The sequence below is a fragment of the Triturus cristatus genome, chromosome 4_1 (assembly GCF_964204655.1).
Source record: "Triturus cristatus chromosome 4_1, aTriCri1.1, whole genome shotgun sequence".
Classification (NCBI taxonomy): Eukaryota; Metazoa; Chordata; class Amphibia; order Caudata; family Salamandridae; genus Triturus; species Triturus cristatus.
The window spans coordinates 1199029437-1199047922 of record NC_140585.1 but is presented as its reverse complement, the minus strand read 5'-3'; the positions used below and the strand labels follow the sequence as shown (position 1 = coordinate 1199047922).

The 18486-nt window shown below is 51.2% G+C and overlaps 1 protein-coding gene across 1 annotated transcript in view; it reads left to right on the top strand.

The window, feature by feature from the left end:
• GALNT6 (polypeptide N-acetylgalactosaminyltransferase 6) overlaps positions 1 to 18486 on the top strand; it is a 245689-nt gene that overhangs the window by 65678 nt on the left and 161525 nt on the right. The gene's annotated exons all lie outside the window — the stretch shown is intronic.

Below are 18486 nucleotides of genomic sequence, written 5' to 3'. Positions count from 1 at the left end.
TTCAGGCTTAGTCTTAAAGGAGTGTAAAGCAGCTTGGTTGACCAGAATGCAATCTTATAGTATAGATTAAATGAAAAAGAACCACACAAAGTATTTATGAAAATATGTATTTATTACATAACACTATCTAGTACATTACAGTATCTCCACACAGCAATAGACACAAAGCACACAATACTTTAGCAAAGAAATCACAGTAAATAGCACTAATACACAGTGGGCCCCAGGAGGGAGGACCAAACTATGTAGTAAAAAAATGGCATAAGAACCACGACTTGAGTCAGGACAATGTCGAGAGGACGTAGAATCACTGGAGACCCAAGGAACCACTAAAGGTAAGTTGATAGGGACCCCATGGAGAGCACGTGCAGTGTGAGAACACAACTGCGAGCTCCATACATCTCTACGTGTAAGTCCCGATTAGATTTTTAAAGATTCAGGACCCTTCCCATTGGACCCTGAAGAAACCCTGTGGAAGACAGAAGGTTGGAGAGCCACCCCACCCGTGGATACTCTAGTAGCCAAGCTGCCTACACTAGGGAAGCCGGGTGCATAGGGGTAAAGTGGTGTCTGAAACCGCCGTCGAACCCAATGGAGGATTTCAGGAAAGTGCTGCTGCTGGAAGAGGAGAAAGTGTCGGTGGGAATCCAAATATGGGTTCTTGAAGAAGAGTACCTGAAAGCAGAGGTGACAGAGTCTATGTCACTCGGGAGTGGACAGGAGACTTGGAAGACGAATGTCCTCCGATGTCGGGTGATGCAGGGATGATGTCGATGACATTGACTCTGCAGCTGTGGGGACCAGGCGACGCTGAGGATAACCAGGAGCCGCATACGAGCTGTCCCATAAAGGATGTAGAGTGCTGCGGGGTCGGTGTCCGGCGGGAGCACCAACAAGCCTTGGCAAATGCAACCCACGCAGGAAGTCAAGAAAGTACAAAGTTAGGACCAGCAAAATCCAGGAGACTCACCAGGGGAAGGGGAGTCAGGGCAGTCCCCAAGCAATCAGGGGAGCCCAAAGAAGTCATAAATTACCCTCCACAGGACCCACAGTCTGAAGGCACTGGAGTCGCAGGAGGACCTCAGGCATTTTACCAAAGCAGCAGGCCACAGTGCACACGATGCGTTGTGGCTGAAGATCTTGATGGAAGAAGTTGCCAGAGGTTGAGGCTACTTGGAGCCTGATGCGCTTGTTGCAAAGTTGCCAACAAGCTTTTGCGCTTGCAAAAGCACGCGGTGCACAGGGATTCGGTTATTGCAGCCCCCATGAGGGATACTGGCCTCAAACTCGGTGAGAGGACAGCTCGGGCCTCGAGAGACATAGAGAACTATTACCTGTGTTGTTGAACCCTTCGGAGTACGCAGGAGCTTGGGTTCAGCAGACCGGTCAGCAGTGTTGAGGTGCCTGCAAATGCAGGCAAGTGACTCCTTCTCCTCAAGGGAGATTCCTTAAAGTGTCTTTGATGCTCCACAGGGCTTGGACGGTTTCTGTATGAAGCACGGACACAGACGATGCAGCAGACAAGCAGGGGGACGAAGTTGTGGCCTTACGAAGACCCGCAAGGTCCAGAGTGTTCAGACGGTCGAAGTTGAAGTGGTATTGGATCTAGGGACCTACACCCAGGTAAGCCCTTAAGTACCCTAGGGAAAGGGTTGGGATGATTCAGGGGACCCTCCCATGGGAGGCTCTGGACAGGGGGGGGGAGTTTACTCCCATGTCCTTTGTCCAGTTTCGTGCCAGCGCAGGAGCCAACGGCTTCCAGGACTGGTTTGAACTGAACTATTCACAGGGACATCAAATGTGCCCCTCATGCAAACTTTCTGGCACTAGGAAGCGCACCCACCCAGCCCTAATACACTAAATCCTTTCTGGGAGGTGGTCACACCTCCCTGTGACAGGATGCCTATTGTTCCACCTTCCTCTGCTCGAGCTTGGCTCAGCAGCAGGAGGGCAGAAATGTGTCTTTGGTTGGCAGCAACCATTTTGTGCTGTCCGGGTCAAGAAGGCTGGTACCGGGAACACTGAGAGCCTAACGGAGGGCTCTTCCAACATGTTTGATACCAAACATGATAGGATTTGTTGCAGACAGTTTCAAAATGGTCATCGTGTAATTACGCGGTGCCCCTCTATATAGTATATGGCTGCTGCACTGACAACCCGGGAGAATGGACTTTGTAGGCTGCAGGGGTGTCCTGCTCATGCAGGGGCACCCTCACACTTAGAACCAAGCACCCTGCCCTCAGAATTGTAAAGGCTTGCTTTAGGGATGACTTATAGGTTTTAAGTGCAGTGACCCAAGATAACAAGATAAAGAAAACCTATATCTGTAGTAAGGGGTGCAAGCACCAACTTACACAGGCTACAATGGCAGGTCTGTAGTTCAATTTGAATGGTCTCCCATGGGGGGCATAATACATGCTTCAGCCCATGGGGGAATTCTGGGGTACATATGCCCTGGGCACATGCATACCATGTACTAGGGACTGACCAGGGTACCCCAGTATCCAATCTGGGATGTATCTAAGTACTGAACTTAAAAATGTAGGGAGAAAGCAGATGGACTTGGGTCCTGATTAGCAGGATCCTAGTCAGACTAGTCAAAAACAGCATTACATCAAGCAAAAAGTGGGGGTAACCATAGGAAGGAGATCCTACTTTCCTACAGTTTGCTTCAGAGATGTTCCTTCAATCTGTGGCTTCACAAGTTTAAATCTTGCCACTCCTCCTTTTATTATGGCCAAGAGTGGCACAGAAAGATTAAAAATAAAAAATCCATGTCCTGCTATCAATATAACCGTTCTGAACTCCTTGGTGTCCCTGATCTGGGTGACCAACACACATTTCATCTTCAAATGAATGTGATATTTTAGAGTATTTTTAGATGCATAACTCACTTAGACCACTAAATGTTATTAACTACAGATGGGTATTGGAGCCCTTTCATCTGAAGCCTTGAAAAGCCCAGGGCCACAGTTTTTACAGCTGTGAAGCAAATGGGTAGCGAACACGCGCAGGGAGGTGGTTGCTCAGGAGGAGGGGGGCGCTCTGGAGGTTTAATTTAAAATTACAATAAAGAAAATAATAAGTTAACTTACCTGGCCCAATCCTGCGTCGTCTCTGTTCCTCTCCTGAACAGGAAGCAGACAGCCTCCCTCCCCTCCTCTAAGCCAATGTCAACGCTGCAATGGCAGCGTTGTGATTGGTCGCATCACAGACCTGCCAGGTGTCTAAGGGGAGGCCATTTTCTCCATGGTAGGCCCACAGTCCGCGCCCTCAACAGTGGGCAAGCCACTCCTCCCCTGCCCTTGAGCAGAACTGCCCGCCCCCAACCAAACCCTTCTGCTTTTTCGCAGTGTGAGAAGCAAACATAAAATGGTAATCTAATTACCATTTTATGTTTCTGCTTCTCGCACTGCAAGAAAGCAGTGGGGTGACGCTCCTCCACCCACATGGAGGAGCTGTCCCTGAGTGGATAGCTACAGGTAGAAACGGGCCCCCGTTTGACGTTTGGCCGGTTATTCACAGGGTTGCCAACCTTGCTTGCTTTTACAATGATTATTAGGCTTACTTTGTGTAAATGTACAGCAGAAGGCACAATCAACAACGCTAAAGTTGAAGAACTCCATACTATCTTTTTAAATGCACACAGCTTGCAGGTCTTTGTAGCTCTGGTGCATGCTCATGAATACGCTTTGTATAATACAGGCCTTGGTACTGCTACAGTTCAAAATGCTAAGGGCTGCCAGTGAAGAGCACATATGGGCAAGGCCACTGGAATTATGTGATTTTGAGGCTGTTACGTTTTTGGCATAGTTATGGATTTGTTGAATTTGCCACACCAACTGCTTCACAATTTTCAGATGTTACCAAAATGATGTTTCTAGTATAAACGGACAAAACGCTGCAAGATGTGTTGCCACGCCAAAGTGTAAAATTTGACAGGTTATCTTTCAGTTGCCAACTGCTGTAAATGAGCATCAAAATGTTACTAATGAGGTCGAAACTTTGCTCAGAGTGTTAATGATTGTTAAAAATAGAAAAACTCAAAGCAGTAATACGGTCTCTAAATGTGTCACATTATACTACGTAATTTGCGTTTTGTTGCTGCATAATTTAGGCATCCCTGCTGCATAATTTGGTTCTCCCCTGCCACATAATTTCAGTTGCCCTGTGTATAGGTCAACAGGAGGGCAAGGTTCGATCATACACACTTGTGCTCCCTTGTACAGTAGCAGTTTACGTTTACTTTACAATTTACATCCAGGGTGAGGTGGAGAGAGAGAGAGAGAAGAGGGTAAGGTGGAGAGAGAAGGTGAATGATAGAGGTTGGGGGTAGGGTGCTAGGAGAGTTTGGGGAAAAGGCAGGGGCAAGGGGAAGCGATTGATGATAGGGAGGAAGAGAAATTGAGAACAGTAAGGCGGACAGGAGAAGGAAGAGGGTCGGAAAGACAGGTGGGTGATGCATGTTATGTTCCAGGCCGCAGGGCCTAAGGTGGGGGAACGCTAGGAGTGCCGCCAGCGCGGATTCGCAGACAGATGGGCAACCACATACGCACTGCAGTCGGAGACCTCGCCCTCGAGCGGGCCGGCTCCCTTTATTGGTTCTCGCAGGCCACGCCTGGCCTGCGGATGACGTGCGGTCAAACTTACGTGAACACTGGACCGTCAACCATTACATCCCTATCCAACTTTATCAAAAACAAAACATTTTCCCCCTCCATTTACAGGACAATATCGTTACCCCCAACTTGCACAGTTATACAGGTGGTGTTACTTGCGTGCTCCTCGTCTGCCGCCTCTGGATACCTCTCAGCAGGCAAAGTCTCTTAGTCTCTGACTGGGCCCTGGGTTGGGCCTCAGGTGGTATCTTCTGGGAGAACTTCGCAGGCATGGACTGGCGAGTGGTCCGCCGGCCAGGGTAGGGCTGACCATGGGGGCCGTGCTGTCCTCGCCCCCCCCTTGGTGTGGTGGGGGTTGGGGTGGCTGCTAGTCCTTCCGTGGCGGTCACGGGGTGGTCCTGGGGTATTTCTTTGAACCACGAGACGTTGCGGGATACTTCTTCGCCTCCCCTTTGGGCGGTGACCATGGTCCCATGATTGGCGGTGACTGTCCAGCTCCCAGGTTCGTAGTTGGTCCTGAATTTTCCTCCGGGGCGGCGGTCTCGGAGGAGTACGGTGGTCCCCGTACGAATTGTCCTTTCGGTGGCGCGCCGCCGGTGACTCGCGCAATTATTGCGGCGGGTCCGTCGGTCTTGGGTTTCCTCGTCCCTCGGTGGGGGCGGCGCCCAGCCGGGAAACATGGGGAGTAGATCTCTTCGTGGGCCCTAGAGCATCAGGGCCCAAGGACTCCTCTGGGTGGTGCAGTGGGGTGAACTTCTGTACTCCCGCAGGAATTCGTGGAGGCGCTTCTCTGGGTCAGCCTGTTCCGCCCCTGCGATTCGGAACACCTTCTTCAGTGTGCGCATGAAACGCTCTACGTCTCCGTTGGTCTGCGGCCATTGGGGGGGTTATGCGTCGATGGCGTATTCCTCTCAGTGCAAGGAACGTGGCGAATTCAGCTCCCTGAAATGGCGGTCCGTTATCGCTGCGGATTTCTTCCGGGAATCCAAACATGGCAAATGTCTTCTCCAGAATGGGTGCCACGTGAGCGAATGCCGTGGACGACACCACCTCCACTATGGGGTATTTCGAGTACCCATCCACGAGGACAAGGGTGTGTCTCCCCCCCCCGGGAAACTCCCGAAATCTATGCTGACCCGAGACCACGGGGCCGTGCATGCGTCTTCTGTGATTATCGGCGCAGGCCTCTACCATCTTCTCCAGCTCCGGGAACCAGACCTTTTCTCTCATCCTGGATTTCATTTTCGTGGTCTTCTGTCGCAACGCCTGGGGTATAATTCTAGCCGGCGTCCTCGTAGCAGGATCCCATCAGGAGTGGCACTGAGTTCGTGCCTGATCTGCCACATCTTCGCTGTCTGTTCCCTTTCTCCCGGGCCCCAGGAGTTGGCTTGCTTCAAGAAGTGCGCCCATGACCCTTCTTGCACTGCCTTCAGCGTCCGGGTGTACACCCCGCCGGTCAGGGCCGCTTCTTTCATGTCCTCCAGGGTCATGTTCAGCGGGCAGGCTGCCCCCGACACCAGATGTGCGTACTGGCCGGCATCGTCTTCGTCCTCCGAGGCGGCTGTCTTGTCCGGATGGAGTGATAGAAAATCAGCCGGTGTTCTTGGCGCCGGGTCGGTACACCACCTCCATCTCGTATGGTTGCAACTGGACCGCCCATCTCTCGATGCGAGGTGGGGGGTTCGTCGATGTTCCTTTAAAGAGTGGCACGAGTAGTTGGTGATCGGTTACCATCGTGAACGGCTGTCCTTTGAGATATAAGTGGAAGTGGTGACAGGCCCACTTGATAGCGAGTGCTTCTCTTTCTATCTGAGCATAACGTGTCTCGGTGGGCGTGAGCGACTTGCTTGCGAAAGACAGGGCGGCCCACCGGCCTGGTTCTCGTTCCTGTGCCAGCACGGCGCCGAGCCCTACGGGACTGGCGTCGACCAACACCTCTGTCCGCTTTGCGGGGTCGAAGTATGCCAGCGTGGCTTCTCCCAGGAGGGCGTCTTTGATAGCTTGAAACGCCTCTTCCTCCCTCGGTCCCCACTGCCACTGGGCGTCTGACTTGGTGAGAGCTCTGAGGGGTTCTGCCCGCGTAGCCAGTCCAGGGATGAACCTCCCGCAATATGTCGCCATGCCCAGAAAGCTGCGCACCTCCGTTGGCGAGGTGAGTGCGGGTGCGTCTTTGATCGACTGAGACTTCCGCGGGTCTACCTGGATGCCCTCCTGATTGAAGATGTATCCGAAGAATTCCAGGGACGGTTGGAAGAATTGGCACTTTTCTTTATGGAGGGTGGCTCCATGCTCCTGGAGGCGCGCCAGGGTGTTGTGGAGGTGTCTGTAGTGGTCGGCCGCTGTTGCCGAATGGATGAGGATGTCGTCGCTCACGTTCAACACTCCTGGGAGTCCCGACAGCATTTCCCGTATGGTGTTTTGGAACACCTCTGCCGCCGAGGATATCCCAAAATTCAGTCTTTTGTATCTCCGGAGCCCTAGATGGGTGCTGAAGGTCGTGATGTAGCGGCTCTCCTTGGCCAGTGGGAGCTGGTGGTACCCCGCGTTAAGGTCGATCTTTGAGAACCACTTAGATCCATTTACATCGGCTATGATATCGTCCATTGTTGGCGTGATGTGCCGCTCCCTTTTTATGGCTTTGTTGGGAAGCCTCATGTCGATAAAGAGTCGTATCGCTCCTGGTTGCTTTGGTTTTTCCGCTATGACCATTGGGGACACCCACGGCGTCGGGCCCGATACTTTCTCGATAACGCCAAGCTTTTCCAGGTTGTCCAGTTCTTTCTCCACTAGCGGCCGCAGATGGAAAAGGACTCTTCTGTGCCTCAACGCGACAGGGACGACCGTTTTGTCGATATGCAATTTCACTGGGTCGCACTTGATGCGCCCGAGGCCTCGAAACAACTCCGGGAACTGATTGAGCAGCTCCTCTACCTGGTGGGCCTGTACCCTCCTTGCAAAGGATATTAGTCCCAGATCTTCTGCTGTGTGGCTGCTTATGAGGGTGTCCGCCTCCCTGTCGATGACATGGATCGTCGTCATCACTTCGTGTTCATCGGCCTTGACCGGGACTATTATCTTCCCCTTGAGAGGCAGGGGGGTGTCGGCTCCGTATGCGTAGATCTTTGTCTTGGACGGCTGCACCGGCGGGCGGGGTTTCAGGCGTCTGTACTGCTGAAGGCCCATTACATTCACCGTGGCTCCCGTGTAGATCACGGCTTGCACTTCCGTCCCTGCCACGTGCACCACACACGTCGGTTGGGGCCTGCGGCGTAGCTTGAGCTCCCTCGCAAACGAGATCAGGTGTACCTCTTCCTCGTCACCGCTTGACGACTCTTCACTCACGTCTTGATACCTCCTCCCTCTCGTCTGCTCGACTGGTAGCCTTCTTTCGGTGACGGACAGTTGTCGTACCGCTTTTGTCAGCGGTTTCCGGCTTTGGAACTCCCGGCCTCTGGCGCGTCTCCGGCACACGGACGCGAAGTGGTTGGGGATTCCACAGTTGGTGCACGTCTTTCCCTGTGCGGGACAGTCTTTTGCTGCGTGCGGTTCATACCCGCAGTATCCACACTTCTGCTTCGGGCCTTCTTGGTGTACTGCCTTTTGTGGGTCTCCTCGCGGTCTGGCGCGGAGGGCATCCGCCCGCTCCATCTTGATAGTTTGTCTTCCCTGGGGCCTTGACCAGAGCTTGTTCCATTTCGTTGGCCCGGGCTGCTGACAAGTCGTGCGATCGTGCCAGTACCAGCATGTCCTCAGCGCGATCTTCGGCTGGCGAAGGATAAGGCCTCTTAGTGTTTTGTCTCTGCACCCTTGTATGAGCTGGGCGCATATCTATTTCAGCTGGTCGTCCTCCGTGCAGGTGCTTGCCAGCTCGCGTAGCCGGGCATAAAAGACATCCATCGACTCCCCCTCCCGTTGTCGGGCCTGGCGCAACTTGAAGCGCTCGAAGTCTGGGTTGAGCTGTGGGTCGAAATGGGCATCAAGGACGGCCACCGCTGCGTCATAATCAGCGGCTGTACCTGTGCCGGGTAGGTGCTTGAACAATTTGAATATTTCATCCCCCAGATAGTGTAGCAGCAGAGACCTTTTGTATTGCATTGTCGGTCTCCCTTGTGACGATGAAGTAGTTGTTGAGGCGCTCTATCCATATCTTCCACGAGGCGCCGCGGTTGACGGGTCGTCCAGCTCGCTAAAAGGGGGTAGGACCCCCGACGCTACATGCTGAAAAGGGACAGGGGCTGGTGCCGCCGCTTGGCCGGGTGCTGCTCCAGGTCCTTGCGCGGCCGCCTGGCCACCGTTGCTCATTGTGCCCGCTCGTGTGGGGGCTGCGTTAGTGCCGAGTAGCAGGAGGTGCGTCACTCCTGTGTGTCCCTGTGTGATTTCCCTCCTTTTCTCCCCTCGTGGTCCGGAGCGCGTGAGTCCGCTCGGCCGTATGGGCGTGTCTCCCTTGGGCGCTTCCAAGGGCAGCGTGCAGGACCCCTGTGTGCCTTGTGTGCGGATGAGCCACTCCTCGGGGCAACAGCCACTGGGAAATCTGTCTTCCCCCTCTTGGATTGGCCAATGCTTGTTGGATAGAAAGAAGGTTCCTTACTTGTGGTAGCCAATGCTTGATGGAAAAGGCACCGTGTTGCTGAGGTTACCGACTTAACCGCATGGATCAGAGGCCCTTCAACCAGCCGGCGGCAGGCAGGCTCTACCACGAGGTCCCAGGCCTCAGCCCCGTTGACACGCACGTGCGCGCGTGACGCCTTCCCGATGCCGGGAATTCAGGCAGCAGTGCACCGCCTGGTGGTTCCGCGGGAGCACGCGAGGCTGTCTGCCCCCACCCTCGTCGCCAGTGTTATGTTCCAGGCCGCAGGGCCTAAGGTGGGGGAACGCTAGGAGTGCCGCCAGAGCGGAGTCGCAGACAGATGGGCAACCACACACGCACTGCAGTCGGAGACCTCGCCCCGAGCGGGCCGGCTCCCTTTATTGGTTCTCGCAGGCCACGCCTGGCCTGCGGATGACGTGCGGTCAAACTTACGTGAACACTGGACCGTCAACCATTACAATGCAGAGACAGTAGGGCGGATCGACGAGCGAAGGAAGGGTTAGGTGGAAAAAAAAAGTGAGTTAGAGGAGGTTGACACACTGAGAGGATGGCAAGGTGGAGCGTGAGAGGAGGGTGGGGCACAAGTCGGCGCTGTGTGGGTCCTCCCACTATTTTTAGAGAGCGGACTCTGTTCCTCGTACCCGATGCACTAGGAGGCTGATGTGTCCCAGCACTGCAACTACTTGAGTTTAGGAATACTGTGAGCATATAACCAGGCCTCAGGGTGTCTCCAAACCCACGTCCTAGTGGTAGCATCCCCTCTGTGTGTGAGGGACAGGGGCCTAGTTTTAAATCTCTTAACTGAGGTGTCAAAGTACTTCACGCCATTAACCCTTTTACCTCCTTAGGAACACTCAGCACTTCTGGTTTACTCTCCAAACAAAGTTTTAAAGTGTAATACCAAGTCCCACGCCTATTTATAACAAGCATTGGCATAGCCAATAGGTCTCGCCTTTGGGAACTTATAAGTGTTTGGCCAGAGATATTGACTTTATCTCTGTCTTTAAGCTGTGCTGTACAGAAGTTTGCAGCATGCTGAAAAGTTATAAAAAAAGAAATGTCAGAAGCATTTTTGTTACCTTAGATATGACCAAAAAACATTATGTACAACTAAACAACCATATTAAAAAAGTATTAAAAATAATGTCTTGAGTTTTTTTTTGTCCTTTCAATGCTGGCAACTTGTATCTGCCTGTTCCAATGGTTGCTTGTTATGTTTTTTTGTTATGGGGGGCATAAATAACAGGAGGGTGAAGGTCAGTCAGTCAGTGAGAGTTAGTCAGTTAGTGAGAGAGTGAGTCAGTCAGTGAGAGTGAATGAGAGTGAGAGAGTGAGTCAGTCAGTGAGTGACAGAGTGAGTCAGTGAGATACTCAGTGAGAGAGTCAGTCTTTTAGCGAGAGTCAGTCTTTTAGCGAGAGAGAATGTCAGTCAGTGAGAGAGAGTGTCAGTGAGAGAGAGTGTCAGTGAGAGAGAGTGTCAGTGAGAGAGAGTGTCAGTGAGAGAGAGTGTCAGTCTGTGAGAGGGAGTCTGTGAGAGGGAGTGAGAGAGTGTCTGTGAGAGAGTGTCTGTGAGCCTGTGAGAGAGTGTCTGTGAGAGTCTGTGAGCCTGTGAGAGAGTGCCTGTGAGAGTGAGTCCGGCATCAACCACCTGTCTACATCAGATTAATGTATAGTTAAAAGCTTTTTCATATGGTGTGATATAAAATGTTGCTATAAAGTGTAAGCATGACAAACCATTGCAAGAGTACACTGCACGTGTGAGCATGCACATTACAACACTCCAAAAACCATGCGGGTACAGTCATACATCTTACCCTAGTTGCGAGTGGTTCGGGAATCATACGCATCAGACAGGGGGCACGTTACTGTAGTCCTACACTTATGGCAGAAGCATACCATGATTAATGGTACTGACCGCTTTTTGGAGCTACATTATCTATGCATTGAAAACACAAGTTCCTGGTCTGGAGCTTTTACAGCAACCCATGGTATATTGTTTAAGGAGATGGTCCAGAGGGTTTGCGTGAGTGAGTGGATGCTAGGGCCTCCCCTCATGTATGAGAACATAATACGCTGGATGTGGGTATAAACCAGTGATGGAGGATAGTGGGGTGTTGAAATCTCTTATTAAAGTTAGGGTGCTGTGCATAATCCATATTTAATCCCGGGAAGGGATTTTTCACAATCACCCAGTAGTCATGTTAGCCTTAAAAGGCCATAATGCCAAAATCACGGTATATGGCCAACCTCCGTGATGCACTGTCTAAATGTTGCTCCATGAGGCGGAAGCCTCTTATATATAGTAGTAATTGAGCCAGTCCCCCAGATTCCTGCCCATAATGAACAGCATTTTTCTGGTAGAAAAAATACCTCATGGCGAGTGAAAGGAACACCCCAAGGGGATGGGGTATATATGCATTATCGTCCCCACATACGTCTTCAAGGAATCAGTGCCTGCTTATAGCTGCTGAACAACTAGTGTTTTGGTGTGAGAGTCTTAAGGACAAGACTGGGAAGCAGGGATTGGTCCGTGAGCCATGCGGGTGAGTGATGCTACTGCTGATGCAGTTCTGGATGCTGCTAGACCATGTACTATGAGCCATCAATGCGAAAAATACAATGGCTACAAGACTTGCATCTGAACGTAATATGCGTTTCTTAAGAGGGTTGATACAGCAGAAAGAAACTTTTGTTTCTTTTGTTCTCAGAATAGCCATCATTCATATAGCAATGTAACCCAAACAGGGGTCTAGTACTCTTATAAACGGGGCCCAGTGCAGTAATGCACATTACATGACAAACGAACATTGGCCGCGCGGCCGTAAAAGTAACGCCGCGCAGCATCGAAATGAAATTTAAAAAAAAATGTAAACGCAAGTGGTGACGCGAGTTGTGCGCACGCGCGAAGGGAAAAAGTGCTGTGTAGAGTAAGTGTAGGCCTCCAGGGTGCTGGGGAGCGCCGAGTGAGGCTGCTCCCTCCAATCAGGGCGCTGCTCTGACAGCCGAAGAATGGCGCCAGGATTGGTGCCCACACAGCAGCATGCTGTTCATCGGAAGAGGTCCGGAGCAGAGGACTTTGGTTCAGGTAAGCTTTATTTTTGAAGATTTGCTGGCGCACACCTGCTCCCCATAGATTGCACATATACTTCTATACATGTATATTTTTATGTCCGCCGATGACCAGTGTAAGGCCAAGACATTAGACAAACCGTGTAAATACTTCTTTATTTAAATATTCTATCTGATCTCTAAGGGAGAAATGTCCTTGATTAGTTCAAAAAGACACACAAACCCAAACTCCTAGATATTCACAAAGAGCAAGCAAAATACACACTAACGCAAATAAAAACACAGGTACTCCAATGCAATGATAGTGATACACACAAATTCTCACGTTTCCACCCAATTCAGCTAAAAACAAAGTACGATCATTTTATTCGCCCAGCCTGTGGCATAGGCACAGCTATCAATGGTGCAGCAGTTGCATTGGCACCAGCTGCATCAATGATGGCAGCACACAATTCTAGGAATACTTACCTGAAGGCTTCTCTCTTGCGGTCTCGTCTGTTCCACATCTGTGAAGAATTCTAACTCGAGAGAACAATCAGTGGGAGATAACATACACAAAATAGTGGAGCAGTCCATAGGTCTGCTGCCATGTCACCGATCAGTGTCGGAATCTGTCGAGATCTGACAGCTGGATTGGAAAGTAGCTGACAGGTGCTGGGCTGATGTCTGGGAAGGCTTGGGCTACAACAAGGGTATGCCTGTGAAAGATTGTGCACATGTAAACGACCGGCTTCCTCAGATCAGTTTAGAAGGGCTTGGAAGTCCTGCAGCTGAAGAGGTCAGGAGGTCCGAGCCAGGGCCGGACAGGGATCGCAAACCAGCCTTGGTAATTGCATCTGACCAGCAGGGAGGGGGCTTACGGGAACATTGCTGCTGGTCTGTTAGAATTTTTGCGATTTGCAGCACTACTACATAACCGGTCCCTAGTTACAAAAACTGTCCCAACCCTGGTCCGAGTCTGAGCCAGCAGACCTGTGGCCTCTAGTGTGCACTCTGGGCACACAAGCCAGCTACTACAAAGCTCAGATGGCATGGGAGAGGATGTGTGTAACTGCCACAGCCATCAACTGTGTAGCTGGGGAACCAGGTTCCAGTGTCTGGGCAAATCACTTAATTTCCCCGTGCCTAAATAAAAATTACAAAAATTATGTCCTTGTGTAATGTAACTGGTGCTCATGTAAAGCGCTCTAATACCTTTGGCTCGCCTTCATGTTGTATATAATTGCAAAAAAACATAACGCAGGCAGGCAGAGTGTGCATGCAACAGCCTGAAAATCCCAACTCAGCTCAACATAATCAGCCAGTGGGATGTAGTATTTGTCAGCAGAATGGCAATGCAAGCCGTGGTTAACCACGTGCACACACTACTCTATCATACTAGCATATGAAGACACTGCTCTGCTTGCTAATTGCAGGACAAGCTCTGCTGCTGATCACAGGCTGCAGAAGGCCAATCAGGTGACCGATGGTTTAATCAGAACGCCTGAGGAGCTAACGGCTGCACTGCTGCTGATCCCCTGTGAGTACCGGTACTCACCTTGGCTAGGTAGAAGCTCCGGTACTCAAGAAGAGAATCTTGAAAAGTGTTAGGACTCCATACCAGTGAGGACTGACCCATTTAAAGCACTGCCCGTTTTAGGAAAGTGGGATTTGCTTTTATGGAACACCCACTTTTTGCCTCGTGCTATGCTGTTTCTGACTAGTCTGACTGGGATCCTGCTAACGAGGACCCCAGTCTCTGTGCTTTCTCCACAAAATTGGTTATGGTAAGTCCTTGGGTACCTCCCAGATTGGATATTGGTGTACCATTAGAAGTCCCTATTATATGGTACTGAGGTACCCAGGGCATAGGTACCCCAGAGGTCCCCCATGGGCTAAACCATGTATTATGCCACCCATGGGAGACCACCTAAACTGTAACTACAGGTTTTCCATTGCAGCCTGTGTAAGTTGGTGCAAGCAGCACTTACGCAAGATATAGGTTTCCCTATATCTAAGGTCACTGCACTTAAAAGCCTATGTCACCCCTAAAGCAGGCCTTTCAATCCTGAAGGCAGGGTTCTCAGTTCTAAATGTGAGGGTGCCTCTGCATAAGTAGGACACCCCTACAGCCTACAGAGTCCATTCTCCCAGGTTGTAAGTGAGACCTCCACATAAAATAAAGAGGGGCACCGCGTCATTACGCGATGACCATCTCGAAACTGGCTGTAACGTACCCTATCATGTTTGGTATCAAACATGTGGGAATCATACTCCCACACCGTAAAAAGGTGTGGGAGGTATAATTCCATGCACTGTAAAGCTCCTCCAGGAGGCCCTCATTGCTCCCGGTACCAGTCTTCTAGACCCGGACAGCACAACATGGCTGCTGCCGACCAGAGACATGATTCTGCCCTACTGCTGCTGAGCCAAGCTCACGCAGGGGAAGGCAGAACAATAGGTATCCTGTCACAGGGAGGTGTGACCATCTTCAGACAAGAGTTTAGTGTGTTGGAGCCAGGTGGGAGCGCTTGCCAGTGCCACTCAATTTGCTTGAAGGGCTAATTTGTTGATCTCCTTGCATAATCCAGTTCAAACCAGCTCAGGGAGCCGTTGGATCCCGCACTGGCGCGAAACTGCACAAAGGACAAGGAGTATCCTTCCCACTGTCCGACCCCTCCCCTGGGTGGGAACCCTGAATCGTCCCAACCCTTTCCTTAAGATACTTAAGGGCTTACCTGAATGTGGGTCTCTGGATTCGTCGTGGGAAAAATTAATTTCAAGACACCACTTCTTCGACCGTCTGGGCACTCTGGACTTTGCTCTGGGCACCAAGACTGCAACTGTGAAGACTCCTGCTGCTCCTGGTCTTGTCGCCCTCCTTCTCTGCTGCAACGTCTTTTCCTGTGCTCCATACAGGAACCTTCCAAGACCTGTGGACAAACAAGACACCTGAAGGAATCTCCCTTGAAGTGAAGGAGTCCCTTCCCAGCATCTGCAGGCCCTGCAACAAAGCTGACTGGTCTGCTGATCCTGGGCTCCCCGGACTCTGAAAGATTCAGCAACACAGGTTGTGGTTCTTCACATCCCTCGAGGCCTGCATTGTCCTCTCACCAAGTTTGAGCCAGTATCCTTCGTCAGAGCCACAGGAACTGAACCCCTGTGCACCTTGTTAACTTGCTGTTGCAAATGCTTGTTGGCTTCCTTCTTCTAAGATCTTTAAGCTCCAAGTAGCCCCAACCTCAAGCATCTCCTGTGACTAAGATCTTCACCCTCACTGCATCACTTACACTGTGGGCCTGCATATTTGGTGAGCTGCTCGAGGTCCTCTTGCGACTCCATTGCCTCTGGCCTGAGGATCCTCTTGAGGGTCTTCTTTGATTTCAGCAGGCTCCTCTGATTGCTCGGGGCTGCCCTGACTCCCCTGCTTGTGGTGAGTCACCTGAACCTTGCTGGTACCGACATTGCACCTTCTTCGCTTTCCACGATGTTTGCAGCTGCCAAGGCTCGTTGGTGCTTCTGACATACACCGAACCCTCAACTCTCGACATGGGAGAGCTCATGAATGGCTCCTGGTTTTCCTCAGCATTGCATGGACCGCACAGCTGCAGCTCAAAGGTCTTCTCTCCTGCAACACTCGACATCAGTCGGCATTCAATTCCGTGCCTCCTGGTCACTCCTGAGTGGCATAGACTCTGTCCCCTCTGCTTGCAGGTACTTCTCATCTTGAATCCACCTTTGGGTTCCACCAGACACTATCACCTTCTCCAGCAGCGGCATCTTCCTGAAGTCCCCCATTGAATTCGACTACTGTTTTCGACGCCTCTTCACACCTATGCTTACGGCTTCCCTGGTGTAGATATCCTGGTTCCTAGGGTATCCCCGGGTGGGGTGGCTCTCTAACCTTTTGTTTTTCACTGGGTTTCTTCAGGGTCCACTGGGAAGGGTCCTTCTTTAAAATTGCAACTGCGACTTACCCATTGACTTGTAATGAGCCCGCGGTCATGTTCCGGATCTGCACACGGCCTCCGTGGGGTTCCCGGTTACTTACTTCAGGTGGTTCCTAGTTCCCCGGCACTCCTATGTTTTCTGGGTATAGTCTTGACGTGAGTCGTGGTTCGCATACCACTATTTAGTATAAGGTTTTGTCTGCCCCCCCCGCGACCACTGTGTATCTGTGCTACTTACATGTTTTTATTGCAAAGTATTGTGTGCATTGTGTATATCTCTGAGTATGAGATATCTGTATGTGTTAATGAGTGTTATATAATAAATACATATTTTTAGAAGTACACTGTGTGAGAAGTTGGCCTGGTATATGCTGTCCACTAGTTATAGTGGGCACCTTGTACCAGTCCAAACAACCCTTATTGATGATTAGGTTTAAGACCAACTTTATTGAAAGCTATCCTAGTGGTAGCTATGGAGAGCAGCCTTCAGGCTAAGTTTCGAAGGAATGTAAAGCAGCTTGGTTTACCAGATTATAACCTCTTGAATGACCAAATGAAAGGAGAACCACACAAGGTATATATATATAAAATAAGCGTTTATTACTAAACGCTCTCTACTAACCTCTTTATGAAATTAGAGAGCAAGGCACACAATATTACATTTCTAAAACGACAGTAAATAGCACAATATACAATGGGCCCCAGGGGGAGACTGAAACCATTTATTAAGAAAGTGGTATAAGAACCACGACTTGACTAGACACAGTGCCTAGAGCACGTAGAACCGCTGGGACCCCAAGGAACCGCCCAAGGTAGTGACACAGGGGACCCACGGGGGACACGTGCAGTGTGAGAATACAGTCGCGAGCTCCGTACAATCCTATGGGAAAGTCGCGGTTGGAATTTTAGGGATTAAGGACACTTAGGAGAGGACTTGGAGCAAACCATTTTAGACTTGGAAGGTTCTAAGGCCAGCACCCACGTGAACACCGGAGTACTAGTGTTACCTAACCCAGTGAAGCCGGGTTCATAGGTGTCAAATGGTGTCGGGAATCTCCGCTGTCTTCAATGGAGAGTTGCTGCAAAGTGCTGCTGCCGTGGAAAGGAAAAGTGTCCGATGTGATACAAGTCTGGATCGAAGATGTGAAGAACCTGAAAGCAGAGGGGACAGAGACTGGGTCACTTGCCAGTGAACAGGGGCGCGATAGACGAATGCCCATCGATGTCTGGTGTTTCAGGTGCAATGAGGTGAAGCTTGACTCCACTGCCACGGAGACCAGGAGGCATCGACGACAACCACAGTCTGCAGGCGAGCTGTCCCATGAAGGATGTCAAGTGCTGGGGGGTCGGTGTCCGGATTGGAGACCAACAAGCCTTGGCAACGGCAACCCAAGCGGTGAGAGTAAAACTGCTTCGGTGTGGACCAGCAAGGTCCTGTTGACTCCCCAAGCGATGGAGAGTCAGGGCACGTCTGGAGCAACCAGGCAAGCCCGATGAAAACTAAAGTACCCTTCTCAGGGACCCACAAGTCGACGGACAAGGGATTGCGAAGGGACCTCGAGAGGAATCCCTAAATACCAGCCCACGGGTCACTCGAGGAGTGTAGGCCAGTAATCTTCAGTGGAATCACTGCATGGGGTCTGGACTTCAAGTAGCCCAAAGCACAGCCTCTGGGATTGTCAAGAAGCATATGCTGCTGCAAATGAGCACGGTGTCCAGGTGTTCGGCTTGCACGGTCCCCACGAGGGCTTTGGATCTCAGAGTTGCTGAGAGCACAGATCAGCCTCGGGGAAGCTTGGAAACCTACCTCCTGTGTTGCAAAGTCTTCGGAGTCCTTCAGGAGCTGCGTAGTTGTAAACCGGACAGATGCATCTTTGGTGCCTGCCTTGCAGGGGAGTAACTCCTTTACTCCAAGGGAGATTCTCCGGTCATCCAATGTCGTGTAGATAGTACAAGTTCTGGGATTCTGTAGCAGAGTTTTGTCCAGGTAAATCTAAAGTCCTGTAGTCAGGGGTCCCTACTTTATACCCAAGGAAGGGGTGGGACAAACTCTGGGGACCCACCTATGGGAGGGTGAGGACAAAGGGGTGGCTACACCCATGTACTTTGTCCAGTTTCACGCCAGAGCAGGGGCTGGTAGCCCCTGCAACCGGTTCGAGCTGGAGTATACACAGAGACACCAAATGTGCCCCCAGTGCAGACATCAAAGCACTCTTGGAGTGCACCCAGCCCCAATACACTAAAGCCTGTCTGGGAGGTGGTCACACCTCCCTGTGACAGG